Below are 20,119 nucleotides of genomic sequence, written 5' to 3' on the forward strand. Positions count from 1 at the left end.
ATTGTTTATCTTTCTATTTTAGAAACTTTTGGTGGGCAATTTGATACTACACGCTCAATTCGATCCACTTGTCATCTAATAATTGACCATCTCATCTTTCTTTAGTCTTTATGCCAAAACCATAAGTAAACTGTAAACAAATGGCCGAGACGGAAGGAGTAATAAGTAATCAGTAAATTTCGGACATATTCATCTTAAGATCAAAACGTGCCAAATAATATTCAACGTAGGTAATAAAACACGATTTTATTAGTCTATAGATAATAGACATTTTATTCTTATCTCATAAAGTATATACTCCATATTATTCAACAGTTTTTGAATCTAATACGAGTATACCTGTCTCAAACAAGAATTAATGTTAAATAAAAACGGATGTGGACTAAAGAATATAAGGGGTTAATAGTTAAAGTGGTGGATTTTACACCGACAAAGGAGTGACACAAGGGAAGCCTTTGCTTTCTCGGGTATGTGAGCATGTTGCGCCGAGCACTACAAAAAGAATTAAAACAGGCGACCGATTTTGGCGACTGAAATCCGTCGCCAAAATCAATTTGGCGACTGAAATCAGTCGCCAAACGTCAGTTGCGGACCTTAGTCGCCTTTTCTAACTTTGGCGACTAATGTCGGTCGCCAAATTTGGCGACTGAAAAATCAGTCGCCAAATGACAAAATAGCGACTGAAATAATAGTCGCCAAATTGGCGACTGATTTGAGGTAGTCGCCAAATTGGCGACTGAATTTCAGTCGCCAAATTTGGTATTAGTCGCCAAATTTGGGTGACGTAGCCAGTTTCACTGAGAAACTTTGGCGACTGAATAAGAGCTTTGGCGACTGAATAAGAGCTTTGGCGACTGAAATTCAGTCGCCATTTTGGCGACTACTCCTAATCAGTCGCCAATTTGGCGATCAAATTCGTCGCCAAATCCCTTTTCGATCGCAAAGCCACTTGTATGTTTTGGTGGTTTTTTTCGTTTTCATTGCTAGCCAAATATTTACAACCTGCATACAAACCGATGTTTCACAACGCCATACATCCCAAATTTCAACACACACAACACCATACATTTCAACCCAACACCTCCCATTTTCTCAAACTTCATTTCATATATTGAAAATGAAAGTTTTACAAGCTAAGCTATTCTAATGTTCAAGTCTAAAGTTCAAGTTTTACAAGCTTACATGCTAAAATCATCTTACTTGGAAGCCAACACCGGCTCCACTCCCCCCTTGTGGACCATGCGGATCATTTGGATCGTAGTTGGGTCTAGGTCCGGGGTTACAACCTTGCCACCAATTCTCAAACATTTCCATTCTTTCCTTCATTTAGCGGAATCCTTCATCATGTTTGGCTTCACGTTCATCACGCTCTCTTACTTGAGCTTGAAGTTGACTAATAATTCCCGGTTGATACGTGTTGCTGGGAATTGTTGAAGTCGATCTCCTACGTGATTTCTCATAGAAAGCCGGTGTTGAACTTCCGGTACCATACACGTGCCCTTTCTTGAAGCCATTCACCAACTCATACCATATGTCATTATCCGGTTTTTCTGGATTGGCGGCTTTTTCTTGTTCAAATGCTTCCTACAATATTAAACAAATGGTTGTAAGTTAATATGGTAACCACCTTATATACGACATTTTAAAAGAGAATAAATTAACAAAAATTAAGTGTTAGGAAAAACTTACATATAATTGCTTGTCTTTTGGCTTAGTCCAACTTCTAACCCCTTTGTGGTCAACCCAGGAATGCGTGTCCGAAACAGTTTTGATCGTCGTTAATCGGCTTTGACTTCTTCTTTCCTTTCGAATGAAAAAAAAAACATACATGTTAGAAAATCAACAAAAAATCTAACATAAAATAAACATGTTGCATTGAAAACCAAAAAAGTGTGAAATAATAGACAAACTTACACCCAATACACGATCCCAGAACGATCGTGAACCCGCGAAATGAGTAGGCTCGTTCACGGCATCTTCCTTTCCTCCTTTTTTGTTGAGGGATGCTTGCTTAGACTTCTTCTGAAAAGCTTCACTTTTGGTATGCTTTATTAAGCCTTCATACTTGTCACCTGCAATTACACATATGAAATCATAACTAATAAGTTACTGATATTATTTATAATATAAGAGAGTATATGCTAATTAATACAAATAACAAAACAAGTTAATTAAATACCTTTCATGTGCTCTGGTTCCTTTGGGCGCCTAATTACCTTCCGGATCACGTCCGATATCGTCGAGTACCGACGTCATTGTACTATTACGGACATTCTGTTCTTGAGACGGTGACCAAGCAAATGATAGCTACAAAAAAAAGCGACAAAATTTCATATTAGTATAAAATAAAAGTATAACCTTGGTTCTTAAAAAAATTATCAAAATTAATTATTTGGTTTCTAAAACAAAGAATTACGGAAAATATATATACCCGAAAGTTATTGAACCACGCCTCTTTTTGTGCATTAGAAGCTTGTGTCCACGATGTAGGAATTGGACCCACGAAATTAGTCTTCGTGCTTTTCATGACACCTCGTACCACGCAATCGTCCATAAACCTGCATTTATTTTGAACATGTAAAATTACAAACAATTATTATTTTACAAAAAAAAAAAAAAAAATAGTAGACTAATAAAGAATAAAACTTACCATAATCCCGCCGGCTCAAGAATCATCCGATGATCCGAAGTGTACCGTATCGGCACCCGTGCTGGCTCGTCGGTAGCGTCAGTCTCCTCACCGTTACCGTCACCGTCTCGTCTGCCCCGCATCGGATCCTCCCGCACAAACTCCTCTTCCTCCTCCGCACGCGTACTCGTCCCGAACTCCGAGCCGCCTCCACGCTTCCTACCTCGACCGCTCCGCCATCTCAGTAATACAAATAAAAATTAACACAAATAATGATAAATGAAAATTATACAGACTTCTAAATTTTAATAATTTACTCTTGAGGAATACAAAATTATACCAATTTAATCATCTTCATCTCCAAACCCCTCGTCCTCATCCTCATCCTCTTCCTCATCCTCATCATCGTCATCATCATCATCATAATCATCTTCATCTCCAAACCCCTCGTCCTTCCTCCTTTTCTCCTCCTCCCTTCTCCTCCTCACCTCCTCTTCCCCCCTCCTCTCCTCCTCTTCTTCCCTTCTCTCCTCCTCCTCCGCCTCATCCTCCCCCGGTAGTCTCTCTTCCACATCATAATATTCTTCCTCTTCCATGTCTTCACCATCTTTATTCTCATGCTCATAGTTGATTTCATCGGGTGGAGACAAAAGCGTTTCATTTGAAACGTTTTCTTCTTGGAAAAAAGTTGTATCAACTTGTGACCGTGCCTTTGTCTTAAAGATTGCAAACCACGCATTTTGATTTCTATCATTTTGATTGTCTTAAAGATTGCACTTGTGATTGCACACCACGCCTCATCCTCCCCCGGCAGTCTCTCTTCCATATCATTTGATTGCACACCGGTAGATGCTCCATGGAGTTAAAAAATGCAGGAGGAAAGATCATTTCAAGCTTACACAATATCTGTGGTATTTGCTCTTCCAGACGAATCATGTCATCAACACATATTGAAGAGGCACATAAATCTCGGAAGAATTGACTAATCTCAACAACTGCATTCCAAACGTTTGTCGGCACGAGGTGTTTCAAAGCAACGGGTAATAATCGCTCCATGAATACATGACAATCATGACTTTTCAAGCCTTGCAACTTCAGCTTCTTAAGATCAACACATCGACTAAAATCTGATGCATACCCATCAGGAAACTTCAAATTTTGTAACCACTCACACAATACTTTTCTCTTAGCTTTGTCGAGAGTGAAAATGGATGTTGGCTTAGACCCGTCGCCGCGAAGTGTAATTTGGGACGATGACAATTTCTGCAAATCTTTTCTAGAAGCAATGCTATCACATTTTTCACCTTCTACATCCATGATCATGTCAATTAGTTGCTCAAAGAAATTCTTTTCTATGTGCATTACATCCAAATTATGTCTTATCAACATTGTCTTCCAATAAGGAAGGTCCCAAAGAATGCTTCTTTTAAACCAACCGTTTTTCTGCTTTTTCAATTCTTTAAATTCTTCCTCGGTACCATCAATAGGGGATGGTAAATCACATACCGTCTTCCATATCTCATCCCCAGGCACTCGTTTCGGAGGGGCATCAAGCACCTCTTTACCTTTTGTGAAAGCTTTCTTGTTCTTCCTATGTGGATTTCCCTCTCGTAAGAAGCATCTATGACAATCAAACCAGCTTATTTTCTTGCTATTGGGAAGCCAAAATGCTTTACTTTCCTCCATGCAACAAGGACATGTTTTTTGTCCTTGTGTAGACCACCCAGATAGCATACCATAGGCGGGAAAATCATTTATTGTCCACAAAAGGGAAGCTTTAAGTTGAAAATTTTGTTTTTTAGACACATCATAAGTTTCCACCCCAACTTCCCACAAATATTTCAACTCCTCCACCAATGGTTGTAAATAAACATCCAAATTACGTTTCGGGCTTTTTGGTCCGGGAACAATAAGTGACAAGAAGATAAATGGTCTTTTCATACATAACCAAGGTGGTAAATTGTATGGTGTGACCATAACGGGCCAACAAGAATACTTCCTCCCAAAATTACCGAAAGGATCAAATCCATCAGTACACAAGCCAAGTCTTACATTGCGGGGTTCCTTGGCAAAATCAGGATACATCTGATCAAATCGTTTCCATTCTTCCCCATCACTAGGATGACTCATCTTCCCCGGAGCACGTGGGTTTTCTTTGTGCCATCTCATTTGTTCGGCAATGTTTTTGGTGGCATAGATTCTTTGAAGTCTTGGTGCGAGAGGAAAGTAAAACAATTGGTTACATGCTATTGGTTTCTTACTCTTTTTGGCCCTCTTACTACCGTTGCCTTTTTTCAACACCAAAATTGTATCTCCTTCACTTGTCTCATATCTATCCGCCCCAAAATCTTTACATTTGTCAAGCAAAGCATCATCTTTCCAAAATAGCATACATCCTTCAGGACATGCATCAATCTTTTCATGCGGTAACTGAAGACCTTTAACTAGTTTTTTGGTAGTATAGAAACTTCGGGTCATGATATTATCATCGGGGAAAGATTCCTCAAGGAACGAGGCAATGCCATCAACATCAACAAATGGCATATTAAACTCACATTTCAAGGTAATTAGCCTAGAAGCGGCTTGTAACAATGTCATTCTGCTTCCTTCATACAAGGGTTTTTCTGAGGCTTTTAACATGTCAAGAAAGGCTTTTGCTTGTGGGTGTGGCGGTTGTTCTTCAGAAATGGTTGTATGGTCATCACTATTAAAAATAGTGGAATCCATAGCATCAACAACCATCTCTCTATATGGGTTCTCATCATTTTGTATTTGTTGGGTGTGAGCTTGTTCATGAATTGGAGAATATGCTTCTCCATGTGAAATCCAATTGTAATAATTTGGCTTAAACCCGTTTATAATGTCAAGCTGGTATTTCAGGTTTTTGCATTTGGCACAAGGACACCTAAGTTTTTTGTCTACCAAGTCATATTCATCTTGTTGTTTAGCAAATTCAATAAACTCGCTAACACCCTTTATAAATCTAGCGGTAGGACGTCTTTTCTTATTGGAATGGTCTAATCTTCCTTCATACATCCATGAACGTTCCAATATCTTCATTTTAATCTAAAGAAGAACCCACAATAATTTAAACATTTTTAAAAAATAACAATAATATTACATACAAAATTTAAACATTATACTCCGCATTATACAATAAACATATGAAAACAATATATAAATATTGTCAATAAGTAATCCATCTTCGAATAGGGTCCTTATCACTCCAACCTAAACCCGTCAATGTACGTTTCAAGTCACTAGCAAACACACTTGTAATTTATTAATGAGGAAAAAATTCGGCAGCAATTCCCTTCAGTTCTCCAAATACACATCTATGTAGAATAACTAATTACTCCACATATACATGTATTCGGAGAACATTAAAGGGATCGCCACCAAACTCATTCCTCATTAATAAATCACAAGTACGTGTTTACTACCTAAATGACTTGAAACGTGCAAAGACACGATCCCAAAATGGGGACTATTCAAGAATTACTCCTAATGAGTAATTCTTGAGCAGTACTAAGTCAACATCAAATCAAACAACAATACAATCAAGTACTAAATTAATTAAGTCAATCAATAGCACAATTCAACCACATAATAAAGGTTTCTATCCTAAAGTCCGTAGCATAATTTGAACTAAAATTAGTAAATTTAAAAGGTAACTGGTAAGAGGAGGTTACCTAATCAAGTAAAAGCAAAAATGAAAAGAAAACAAGAAGCAACAGGTACCGCGTACGGTGGTGCCTAGCAGCGCGGTGACAACCCTGAAAAGAGAAAAGAAAAACAAAAAAAACAAGGTTATTCAACCTCAATTCATCAATAACATGAATTATCAAACTAAATTTATCAAAATCAAGTCCTAAAGAAGGTTCCACTTAGCTAATAGTTAATTTCTCTTAATCCAAAAGACGGTTCCACTTAGCTAATTCCATTAATGCAAAAGACGGTTTCACTTAGCTTAATATTAATAATAATACGACGATTTCACTTAACTTAGTAATAATAATAATAATAATATTAATTAAGACGGTTCCACTTAGCTTAATACTAATGATAATGAGACGGTTTCACTTAGCTACCAACACCAAACACCACCCCACGACCCGAACCGCCACCCACCCCACCACGGCCCACCCACGGCCGAACCGCCACCCACCGGACCACCCCCACCCATAACCCTAAACCAAGACAAAAAAACCCCTTAATCATTCCCTTTTAATTCAAACACAAATTAAACTAAATCTAACTACAAATTAAACTAAATCTAACTACAAATTAATCTAACATACTAACTACAAATAAATCTAACCAACTAACCACAAATTAATCAAACTAACTACAAATTAATCTAACAAATTAAACTAATTAAACTGAAATTAAACAAAAAAAACTAACCTAATTAAAGAGGGTGGAAGTGGCGGTGGAAATGGCGGTGGAAGTGGCGGTGGAAGTGTAGTTGTGTCGTTCGTCGCTCGTCGTGGGTGTCGTCGCTGTTTCGCCTTTTTTTTTTTTGATTTCGAAAGAGTAAAGTAGGAGAGAAGGGGGTCTGATTTGTATAAAACAATTTGGCGACTGAAATCTGATTTGGCGACTGAAATTCAGTCGCCAAATTGGCGACTACCCCTAAATCAGTCGCCAAATTTAAAATGTCAGTCGCCAAGTTTGATTCCCTTTTTAAAAAAGTCAGTCGCCAGATTGGCGACTGATTTCAGTCGCCTATCTGAAATTCAGTCGCCAATTTGGCGACTAATGCTATCAGTCGCCAAATTTCGGTCGCCTGTTTTAGTTTTTCTTGTAGTGGAGGGGTATTAACTAGCCGAGCCGAGCCTGGGTTTAACCTTGCTTGGCTTGTGCTCAAGAACCAAAACTCGAGCTCGAGCTTACCCGAACTTGAAGAAAATGTGCTCGTTATTAAGCTTGTGAGTTTTAACGCGAGCTCGAGCCAAACTCGAGCTCAAATCAAACCTATATATAATTGTTAATGTGTTTGATTTTTTGTCTTCCGATATAGGTATTTATTAACAAGGCTCAAAGCTTATATGTAAAAATATTTGACAGATCAGTGAGGCATTTGATATGTTTGATACAAAATATAATCATGATAGAATACTTTTATGAAATATAAGCAATATCTTATCTAATCACACAAGTTCGAGCCGCTCGCGAGCTTTTCGAGTCGAACCAGCCAGGCTCGGCTTGACTCGTTAAGATCTCGAGCCGAGCTCACATGAGCCCGATCTCGAACTACTCAATGTTAGCAATGTTAAACTATCACTTTCTCAAAGGAATGAAGATCTAATTTCGCATCTTTAATAACGATTAAGATCTCCCACGGAATTTGTCAAGTATTACGAATTGAGTTGATAACACAAATGTTCCGGGTGTAATTTCGGAGCAGTGTTGTTACCATGTGAGCTTGTTGAATGATGCCGTAGCTTGACTCTTCCTTTCGGTCTCTCCTGTAAAAGATGAACAAACTGAGGGCTCGGCTTGGTACCGAGCGTACTCACTCCGACGCTCAAGTCAGTAAACTTAAAGGAATTAAGTTGTGTGTTACTTGGAAAGTATATAGTAGAGAGATAAGGGAGTTTATACCAGATTATGAGATGTTTAGGTTATATTTCGGATTTGAGATCCTTTTCTCGTTGAGAGAAGTGGAGTATTTATAGACTTTCACCTTTTGTCACGTAGTGGCCAAGTGGCCAAGTGGCAGAGCAGGTGGAAAGACCGTTCTACCCTCGGCCAGGTGACCCATGGCAGGCCGGCTGGCCTGGTTGACTCTATGTCGAGGGGACTGGATATGAGTACGCGGATATGTCTCTCGGCTGGCTAGTTGCCGAGGCCGAGACCCAAGTGACAGGCCGGCATGCTTCGTCGGCTAGGTCGTCCTTCTTGTTGACTTGTTGTCTCTTGGCTTTGACCAAGGTCAATATGTTGACTCGGTCAGCGGGTGCAGAATATGCCCCATCAATATCTGAGCCATGGGTTAGATCCGTACCAGTCTGGACCTTCTTGAATGGAGGGTCGGTTGAGTCCTTCTTTCCCCCTGTCTCGGTAACAGCGGTAGCAAGCATTGGTTCTTTCCTCTTCTTTGAAGAAGGAGGATCCTCCACAACGGTGTCTTCCTCTTCAACATCGATGACCACCACCTGCTCCTTTTGGACTTCGGGGATCGAAGATTGAGCTGGAGTTGACGCCGTGGCCGCCGTAGACGTTGTCTTTGGTGCTTGGCGCGGCACACGTCCGCCAATCCTCGCTTGAGCCGCCGCCACATCCAGCGCCTTCAACTGCTGCTCCATAAGTTCGTAAGGGGCCGGTCTGCGATCACGCGGCTCAGCCTTAGGATGCAGCTCAACAACTTTCCCGTCCTCGTCAAGACCCAACTTCTCGAGGATCTCCACAGACGGATCCTGGCCAAACCGGCCAGCTGATCAACCAAGCTTGGCAGCACCGGCCGGGGGCAATCAAAAGCACACGGCACTCTCAAACCTTGGTCTCGGCCAGCGCCTTCTTCTTTTCCACATTGGATGTCCATTACACAACCATGTGGAGGGGGGATATGGTACGGCCTGAACAGAACCAAGGGAACAGAGCCAGCCGACGAAGAAGAAGTCGATGGAGAAGTTCAAACTTGCGCAGAATATACGCTTAGCACTCATCGAAGGTCCATACCACGGCATAGACTACGCTGGGGGCAAATTGATGGGGCATATTCTGCACCCGCTGACCGAGTCAACATATTGACCTTGGTCAAAGCCAAGAGACAACAAGTCAACAAGAAGGACGGCCTAGCCGACGAAGCATGCCGGCCTGTCACTTGGGTCTCGGCCTCGACAACTAGCCAGCCGAGAGACATATCCGCGTACTCACATCCAGTCCCTTCGGCATAGAGTCAACCAGGCCAGCCGGCCTGCCATGGGTCACCCGGCCGAGGGTAGAACGGTCTTTCCACCTGCTCTGCCACTTGGCCACTACGTGACAAAAGGTGAAAGTCTATAAATACTCCACTTCTCTCAACGAGAAAAGGATCCCAAATCCGAAATATAACCTAAACATCTCATAATCTGGTATAAACTCCCTTATCTCTCTACTATATACTTTGCCAAGTAACACACAACTTAATCCCTTTAAGTTTACTGACTTGAGCGTCGGAGTGAGTACGCTCGGTACCAAGCCGAGCCCTCAGTTTGTTCATCTTTTACAGGAGAGACCGAAAGGAAGAGTCAAGCTACGACATCATTCAACAAGCTCACGTGGTAACAACACTGCTCCGAAATTACACCCGGAACAATTGGCGTCGTCTGTGGGGAAACAAATACTAAAAGCTAGTCATTTCCCTTACAAAAACCAAACCCACCCAAAAAGCTAAAAAGATGTCAAAACAGCAAGAACATGTGAGTGTAGAAACTGAATTCTACCAGGATGAGACGTTCCCTAATTCTGAGATCGGGCAGTCCCCCACCGGCCGAGTGATTGAGCCGGTGAAGTACGGGATGCCGAAAGACCCAGAAACATCGCTGTTCGCCGACCAAGTCACTGTTATGGGACATGTGGTCGATGCAGCCAAGCTGAAGCTATTCCGGGACCTTATGGGTAGTACGCCGATCACCCCTATCACGACGACGGTGACGGCAACGCATCCAAAGGTGACCAGGACCCAGAAAGTGACTCCGAACAATCTGACCGGAGCGATGCAAGAAGTTGGGCGTACTAAAACGCCAACGGTACCCGTGTTGCCAGTGGCAGACCAAAGTCCTTCCCCCCCTCGCGGGAGGACAGCGTCGCCGCGGCACCAACGAGGTCACCCCCAAAGAAATGAAGAAAGAAGTCCGACTCACCAATGTCCGACAATGAGAAGCCCTCCCCGACAGAGGGAGGCAAGCCGGACTAAAGGTGCGAGGAGCCGATCGCCGCGTGTCATTAGACACGTGGTCAGACAGCCCCTCAGTGCCTATGTCCTCGACGTCCCGGTGCCAACTAAATTGAAGCTGCCAGCAATATCATACAAAGGGGATAGCGACCCCACCGACCATGCCGAGGCTTTCGAGTCGTACATGTCGGTGTGGGAGCAACCCGATGAGGTATGGTGCCGAGTTTTCCCAACGACCCTGCACGGCATGGCTCAGAGTTGGTACAAGGGGCTACCCAATGGCTCGGTATACTGTTATGCCGACCTAAGGGACAACTTCATAGCCCAGTATGCTTGCAACAAGCGAAGGGCTGTGGAAACATCTGATCTCCTGACTATCCGAGAGGGGGAGGACGAGTCCCTCCGGAGCTATGTCAAGAGATTCGACGCTAAGGTTCAGCAGATTCGTGAGCTGAACACCGAACTGGCGGCCTTCGCACTGATAAAAGGCCTACCGAAAGGCGATTTCAAAAACGAGCTCATCAAGTGCGAGGACCTCAACCTAGACTCCGCCAGAAAGATGGCCGACCGAGCCATCAAGGTGGAGGATTATCACAAGACCTGGGTAGGCCACAGTGAAGCTGGGCACCCAGAGAGGAGGAGCCGCCGGGACAACGTAGATGAAGGACGCCGTGACAGGAATCGGTCACGGCCCGAGAGGTTCAATAAGAAACAGAACTCGGCGGGCGCCGGGGGAAGTTCGGGACCATACACCCCGAGGCGGTACAGCAGTCTCACCCCCCTGGTCAAATCACCGGCCGAGGTCTTTGCCCTGAGTAAGAATGAAGGGCAGAAATGGGCAAGGCCCCCCAAGGCGAAAGGGGACGGCGATCTTAGCCAGTTTTGTGAGTACCACGGCCAAACCGGCCATAAGACCGACAACTGTCGGCATCTAAAGAACGCCATCGAGGAGCTGATCCGAAAGGGGGCCCTCAGCAAGTATGTAGCTAGAGGCCCGGAAACAAGCTCTGACGGGGCGGATAGAAAATCAGTGTTCCAGAGAATGGGAGTGATCCAGGTGGTCATCGGAGGAAACGAGAACGGTGGGTCAGCTAATGGGCACAAACGGCACTTGAATGAGCTTTACCAAGCCATCAACTTTGTGCCCACCACAGCGATCCCCGCTTCCACCGTCCCCGATATAACCATAGGAAAGAAAGACTACGAAGGAGTCGTAGCCCCACACATCGACCCGCTGGTGGTCCACTTGGACATAGCCAACCACTTGGTTAAGAGGTGCCTAATTGACACAGGCGCCTACACGAACATCATGTTTAGGGAATGCTTTCTCAATCTCGGTCTGAAGATCGAAGACCTGAGCCCTTGCACTAACCCGCTGTACAGCTTCTCTGAGGCCGGCCTGGTGCCCCTAGGGTCAATCAAACTGCCGGTGATGTTCGGCCAAGCCGATGCGGCTAAAAATGTCTTATCTGAGTTCGTGGTGATCGACGGTTCATCCGCCTACAATGTTCTGATAGGCCGGGTCACTTTGAGCGAGCCCGATGCTGTGATGTCCATCCGGGCCCTGACACTGATGTATGTCTCGGACCGGGGGGAAGCACAAAAGCTCGTCTCAAAGGACGAGAGAGACGAAATCGTCAACATCCAAGTATCTGCCAGAGGGTGCAAGATGCAATCCCTCAAAGTGGCAAAGAAGTCAGAGAAAGGGAAGAGCCCATCCTTACAGCAGGAGGGCGACCGGATGGATACTAACATCGGCATGGTCGAAGGAGCCCAGACCGAAGAAGTGGAAATTGACCCAGGCCGCACCGTGACTATCGGTGCCGATCTGGAGCCAAAATTCAGAACGCAAACCTTTGACCCAGCCGAAAATGAGGAAGGCCTGAGAGCCTCCCTAGACCTGGTCAAAGAAAGTCGAGACACGGCACGGCTCAACTTGGCAGTGTATCAAAACCGAATAAGAAGAGCATACAACCGTAGGGTCTACAAAAGGGACTTAAGAGTGGGAGATCTAGTCCTTAGAAAGTCGGCCGCAACCAACAAAGGAAACATCCATGGTAAAATGACGGCCAACTGGGAGGGACCCTACAAAGTGGTTGAAGAAATGAGGCTGGGTACATACCGGCTGACAGACATGGAGGGTGTTCCCCTAATGAGCCATTGGAACACGGACAATCTAAGGAAATACTTCGTATAGCGGCGGAGGTGTCCAAGACCGTTGTGGGCACCCCAACGCATGATTATACCTTATGAAGAATGATCCAAGTTTTCCATCAAAGTACTTGTCCCCTCCATAAGTCATGCCAAAGCAGACGCCACGGCCAAAGCCGGGCAGTCACCACAAGTGCAGTTGATACTCGCGAAAGCGACCAACATGCTTAGGAACGTATAAGTACAGTTGAGACGCAATTCTAGTCACTCCGACGGTATGTATCCGGGAGTAGGCAGAGGAAGCGATCAATATGTCTACAGATACGAACACTGTCGAGCCGTAACCCCGATTGCCTCGGCCAAAGCCGGGAGTGACGGGGACACATCGACCGATACGCTAATAGGAACGTATGAGTACAGTTGAGACGCAATTCTAGTCACTCCGACGGTATGTATCCGGGAGTAGGCAGAGGAAGCGATCAATATGTCTACAGATACGAACGCTGTCGAGCCGTAACCCCGATTACCTCGGCCAAGGCCGGGAGCGACGGGGACACATCGACCGATACGCTAACATGTTCACAACGGTGGTTGGGAAACGCAAATCTGACCGCCTCGGCTAAGACCGTGCGCGGAGGAGGAAGCGACCAACATGCCAACATGTTGATAAACGTTTAAGTACAATTGAGTGCGCCTTCTAACTGCCTCGGCTAAGCGGAAAGTAAAAACGAAATAAGCGCTCAATATGTTGAAACGTAATACCTCGGCAAAGCCGAGGACCAACAAACAAACTTTATTGAGAAAATGTTTATAGGTGAGGAGAATACAAACGACGGCCGTCCCCATAGGGATAGCCTAAACACAGCCTACCAAAGTTTAACAAAAAAACAAAAGGTACAACAAAAAGTTACAGACATAAGACTTGAAGCGCCAAAAGCTTGGCAGGGAGGAAAGGCTCAATAGTTGGCCCCCGAACAGCTAAAGCTGTCCGAAATGCCGGGTGAATCCGGTGACGACCGCCCGTCTCCCTATGCCTGTTTCTGCTCACCACCGGCAGCAGTAGCAGCATCACCATCATTGGGTGGCCCAGAAGCCGACTTGACAGCTTCATCTGCCTTAGCCCTTTCCGCTTCCTCCCTGGCCGCCTTCACCTTCTCAGCATGGGCCGCCTTGGCCGCAGCCTCCTCAGCAGCCTCCGCCGCCTTCGCCTCCTCCGCAGCTTTGGCCTCCACAGCATCCGCCTTCTCATCAAGAAGCCGGTCAAACTCTTGCCACGGGAAGGAGCCTTCAGGAACGAGCTCTTTGATTGCATCCCTGGTAGCCTCTTCAGCTTGGTCCCGGTACCGGGCACACATGTCAGGGATGACAACGGTTTGCAGCGTCTCAATGTCCTTCTCCCTTTGAGCAAGGATAGCCTTTGTGTTCCTGTGCTCCTTCGCCTCGATCAGATGCAGGGACTTCCATGTTTCCCTCTGCTCAACCTTAGCATCATAACCACCCTTTGCCTTCTCGCTCTCCTCCCGCAGCTTAGCGGCATCAGCCGACAGAGACTCAACCTTGACCCTCTCGGCCAGGACCAGCTTCTCAGCATCCTTCCTAAGCTTCCGCTCATCGAGGAGGTCCAGCTTCGCCTTCCCGGCCACCTTCTTAGTAGCGGCAAGCTCAAGCCTAAGCCTTTCGAGCTCAGGAACGGATTGAGCCACGACCTTTTCTTGCTCTATAATGTGAGCGCCGGCTAGTTCAGTCCACTTCGCCAGCCTCTTGGACAACCTCGTGCCTTCTGCCACAAGTTGGGCGGGGGAAACCTTCTGGGATGAGGAGTCAACGGTGACATTTTTACCACCAGTCTGCTCGGGCCGCTTCTCCAATTGTCGTTCAGTAGGAGCAACGACTGACGACGGTTGATCTACAAAAAACTCAGACAAAGCATCCATATCAACATTCATTGACATGTCGGAGAGCCTATCATCAGGAATGCCTAAAGAACCGGCTAAATCCGAGCCATGGGTTAGATCCGTACCAGTCTGGACCTTCTTGAATGGAGGGTCGGTTGAGTCCTTCTTTCCCCCTGTCTCGGTAACAGCGGTAGCAGGCATTGGTTCTTTCCTCTTCTTTGAAGAAGGAGGATCCTCCACAACGGTGTCTTCCTCTTCAACATCGATGACCACCACCTGCTCCTTTTGGACTTCGGGGATCGAATATTGAGCTGGAGTTGACGCCGTGGCCGCCGTAGACGTTGTCTTTGGTGCTCGGCGCGGCACACGTCCGCCAATCCTCGCTTGAGCCGCCGCCACATCCAGCGCCTTCAACTGCTGCTCCATAAGTTCGTTAGGGGCCGGTCTGCGATCACGCGGCTCAGCCTTAGGATGCAGCTCAACAACTTTCCCGTCCTCGTCAAGACCCAACTTCTCGAGGATCTCCACAGACGGATCCTGGCCAAACCGGCCAGCTGATCAACCAAGCTTGGCAGCACCGGCCGGGGGCAATCAAAAGCACACGGCACTCTCAAACCTTGGTCTCGGCCAGCGCCTTCTTCTTTTCCACATTGGATGTCCATTACACAACCATATGGAGGGGGGATATGGTACGACCTGAACAGAACCAAGGGAACAGAGCCAGCCGACGAAGAAGAAGCCGATGGAGAAGTTCAAACTTGCGCAGAATATACGCTTAACACTCATCGAAGGTCCATACCACGGCATAGACTACGCTGGGGGCAAATTGATGGGGCATATTCTGCACCCGCTGACCGAGTCAACATATTGACCTTGGTCAAAGCCAAGAGACAACAAGTCAACAAGAAGGACGGCCTAGCCGACGAAGCATGCCGGCCTGTCACTTGGGTCTCGGCCTCGACAACTAGCCAGCCGAGAGACATATCCGCGTACTCACATCCAGTCCCCTCGGCATAGAGTCAACCAGGCCAGCCGGCCTGCCATGGGTCACCCGGCCGAGGGTAGAACGGTCTTTCCACCTGCTCTGCCACTTGGCCACTACGTGACAAAAGGTGAAAGTCTATAAATACTCCACTTCTCTCAACGAGAAAAGGATCCCAAATCCGAAATATAACCTAAACATCTCATAATCTGGTATAAACTCCCTTATCTCTCTACTATATACTTTGCCAAGTTACACACAACTTAATCCCTTTAAGTTTACTGACTTGAGCGTTGGAGTGAGTACGCTCGGTACCAAGCCGAGCCCTCAGTTTGTTCATCTTTTACAGGAGAGACCGAAAGGAAGAGTCAAGCTACGACATCATTCAACAAGCTCACGTGGTAACAACACTGCTCCGAAATTACACCCGGAACAACTAAGATTGTCACCCACCTTCAATTATCAATTTCGAGACTCCTAAAGATTTAGCAGCTAAAGTGCCTTCTTTTAATGCGATAACTTCTGCAACCAGAACGCCATTAGATCCGATCCACACGTTTTAGCTCCTAACAAAATAACTTTACCATTATGATTCTAATAGAGTATCCTAAAGCATATTTATTTTCATTTCTCATCTTTTTAATTTGTGCCCAATTAGGGTTGTCCAATAGTGCGAACCAGCTCGGCCCGACCTACTCATGGGTTGGTTTTTTCTAGCCCAACCAGCCTTTAGACCTGATTGTCTTAGACCTGCTTGGGACAATCAGCTCCTCCCCTCAAACCGGGATAGTGCCGCCATTTCCTTGGCCAGACCTGAATTTAGCACTATAAAAACAATGAAAAAAAAACAAAGGAAGCCCAGCTTGACCTGCACTAGCCCACTACTCAATGGTCTGGGGTCGGGCAGGAAGACGGTGGCACGACACTGACTCGGCCCAACCCCGTCTCATGTTCGGACCATGCCTAGGCTGCAACCTCCTAGCCCCGCCTGTGCCCAAGCTCGACCGGCATGTCCTAACCCGACCCACTAAACAGCCCTACCCATAGTCTCCTTGACTCATGAAGCCCAATACATTTAGGAGTGGGCTACTAACATCATCTCGTTATAAAATCTTAAATGGTTTTCGAATACATGTTCTAAAAAAGATACGTTAAAAACACGTTAAAAGAAAAGTATATTTATTACGAAGTGTACTTTTAATAAAAGGGTACTTTTTTATACAAAAAATGGACTTTCGGACGATATAAAACCGTCTCACACAATAATTACATAGCATTATATAATTTCATGCTATTTTATGCCTACTAGTATTTCACAATAATTACACAATTACATAATTACAAATTACAAAGCATGCCACTATACATTTTCATTCTTACTAGTGTTTCTAAGCATAGTCAACACCTAAATTGATCTCCCTATGAAGCACCTCCCTTCTTTGGTCCACTAATGGTCCATACACCCAACTACAATACAAGTAGTAGAGTATGTTTGTGAAGCTCAACATAGCAAGAAGCCAATAGAAAGAGTCACAGTGACCTTTATTTACATTGCTTGTAATCCAACCCTCCTTACCTCCCTTCCTAGTAACACCATCCACAACATTCAATATTAAGCCCGCGACCAAGCTTCCAATTGCCAGGCCTACACCGGATAGACAGGTTGCGATACTTGACATGTTCTTGGGGAGCTCCGAGTAGTAAAACTCGGTTTGTCCGATACCATTGAAGGCCTCAGCTAAGCCCGCGAAGACATATTGAGGAATGGTCCACATAGCCGACATGTGGAGTACTGCTTGTGGATTGTTTTCGACTCCCTCAGTTAAGGCTTTTTGCCTCCGGATGCTCTCTACAATTGCGGCAGCCACCATGGACATAGTGGAGCAGAAGAGACCGATCCCCATTCTTAGTTTTACGCTAAGGCGGACAGGCTTTCCATAAACTTTTGACGCCAATGGAAGGAGAAGTCGATCATATATGGGAATCCAGATTACTATGACAACGACGATGAATGTGGTGAAAGAGGCAGCTGGGATTTCGAGCCCTGGGCCTAGGTGTCTGTCCATGGTCTGTGCTAGCAGCACGGGAAATGAACCAACGTTCACGGTTACAGACATCATGATAGAGGTTGACCAAATCGGAATGATTCTGAGAAGGGATTTTAAACCTTCAACTTCCTCGACTGTGGTAAGTCGCCACGGATTAACGGCCAATCCATCAGTGCCAATGTCTTGGTCAGGATCCTTAATGATGCAAGCTTTATTTAAGAACCTAAAACCACATTAGATTACAAGATTAAATTCGAAAGAACGATACTTAAAAGGCATAGCATAACATATCTTGTTTGTAAGATGAAAATTAAACCTTAATTTGTTACTTGGTAAGGATGCTTCACGGTCTTTACTTTGATAGTAATGCACATTTGTTCCGTCAGCCTGATAAATCGTTCTCCTGTTCTTAAAAGCTGCAACGATGACTTGCGCCACGCTTGAAAATAAACTCTTCTTTACCTTGAATGTCAAATAATACGGAGAAACAAGGAAGAAAGACACAGCAGATAAGAACATTAGAAAGACGGGGATTCCAAACCCGATCTTCCAACCAAAATGATCTTGAATATAGACAATCAGAGTCATTGCAATAACGACAGAGAGGTGGTGGTGGTTGTCGGTCGCCGCCTGCCGTTAATGGTGGTTGTCGGTCGCCGCCTATTAGAGAGGTGGTTGTCAGTCGCGTATCAGTGCTGTGGTGGTGGTTTTCTTGTGTCTGTGGTGGAGTGGTGGTTTTCTTGTGTCAGTGGTAGAGTGGTGGTATTGTCAGAAGAGTTTGGTTGGGTTTTATCACTTTATGGGATGAGGGAAGAGAAAGAGACTTTAGTTGGGTTTTTACGGTCTGCCAGTATGAATTCAGAAAAGTTGTGATTTTGATTTTTTTTTTCTTTAATAAAGGTTCTAAGGGTCGGGTATGGGTCTCATAACTTAGACCCGGACCCGAAATATTTTCTTAAGACACATACCCGACCCATACCCATTGGGTCTGAAAAAATGAGACCCATACCCGACCCATTAGGGTCCAACCCTCAGGGTCTGGGTCGGGTCCCCGACCCACTGCCATCCCTAGATGTGAGTATGTTTGTATCTGAGGCGGAGGTTGAGTCAGTTCAACCTCGCTGGGCCTAATGAATTGTTTAAGCTTTAACTGCAGGGGGTGGGCAACCCTGATGCAGTAGGCGATCTTTGAAATTTGAGTCGAAGAGAGGCCTCAGCTTTGGTGTTTTTGTGTGAAACAAAGCTGGGTAGTAGCGACTAGCGAGATGAGCAAAGTCACAGCTAGCTTGGTGGGATATTGTAGTATGGAAGTTGATAGCGTGGGTAGGTCGGGTGGGCTTGCTTTCTTATGAAGAGACGATGTCAGAGTGAGATTTAGGGTCGAGACGGGTCATTTCGGGTTTCAGGTCTATTTCGAATTTGTTGGTTGGGTTTGTTTCGGGTCAAGCGAGTCGGTTGTTTCGGGTCAGGTCATTTCGGGTCAATGAATAATAGAGAAATAGCCATTTCTAGTCTTTTCGGTTCAGTTAAAATTATATTTTGTCGGGTCATTTTGGGTTTGGTGGTTTCAAATCGCGTCATTTTCGGATCGGGTCAGTTAAGGGTCAAGAAAGCTCGAGTCATGTTCAGGTCGGGTCAATTCGGGTTTTCGAGTCACATTCGGGTGATGTAGTTCAGGTCATATCGGGTCTTGGGTCAATCGGGTCGGGTTACTTTTGTCAGGCCTATCCGTCACAAGTTTGTGACGGGTCAACTAAAATCCCCATAAGTGGATAAAGATAAGTCATTTGTGACTTTCTAGGCACTTTAATTTTCGTCTTATCTAACTATATAGATGATATTTAACTAGACCTGTCAAACGGGTCGGGCGGGTTGGGTCCCGGGTCGGGTCATACGGGTCGGGTCAGAATACGGGTCGGATTAGGGTCAGAATACGGGTCAAGAAATAATTTCTAACGTCTTTTTTAAACAATTTTTTTAATTAAAAAAATATTTTTTAAAAATGTAAATCATATTTAAAATTAATATTTTAATCATATTCAACGTTTACATTAATTATATTGACATAATTATTAAAATAAATTTTTTTAATAACTATTTTATTATTAAATATTATAAAAGTTACATATTTTTTTAAGATTAAAATGTGTCCAATAATATTCAACTTAGATAGATAGTACATGATTTTGTTGGTCTAAGACATTTTTCCTTTGTCCCATACTTTGTATGGATTATTTAATTAGTTTTAAATTTAAGACGAGTATATTCGTTTTAAGCGAGAATTTGGGCCAAGTAATAGAGGTGGTGAATAGTTTTAAGAAGACTTGACAAAATAACCCGACTCGAAAAGACTGACCCGAGACCCAAAGTGACCCGAACTACATCACCCGAATATGACCCGAATTGACCCGACCCGAACATGACCAGAGTTTTCTTGACCCTAACTGACCCGACCCGAAAATGACCCGATCCGAAACCACCAAATCCGAAAATGAAACGACAAAATATAACTTTAATTGAACCGAAAAGACT

This window comes from Silene latifolia, chromosome 11 (genome assembly GCF_048544455.1).
Source record: "Silene latifolia isolate original U9 population chromosome 11, ASM4854445v1, whole genome shotgun sequence".
NCBI lineage: Eukaryota > Viridiplantae > Streptophyta > Magnoliopsida > Caryophyllales > Caryophyllaceae > Silene > Silene latifolia.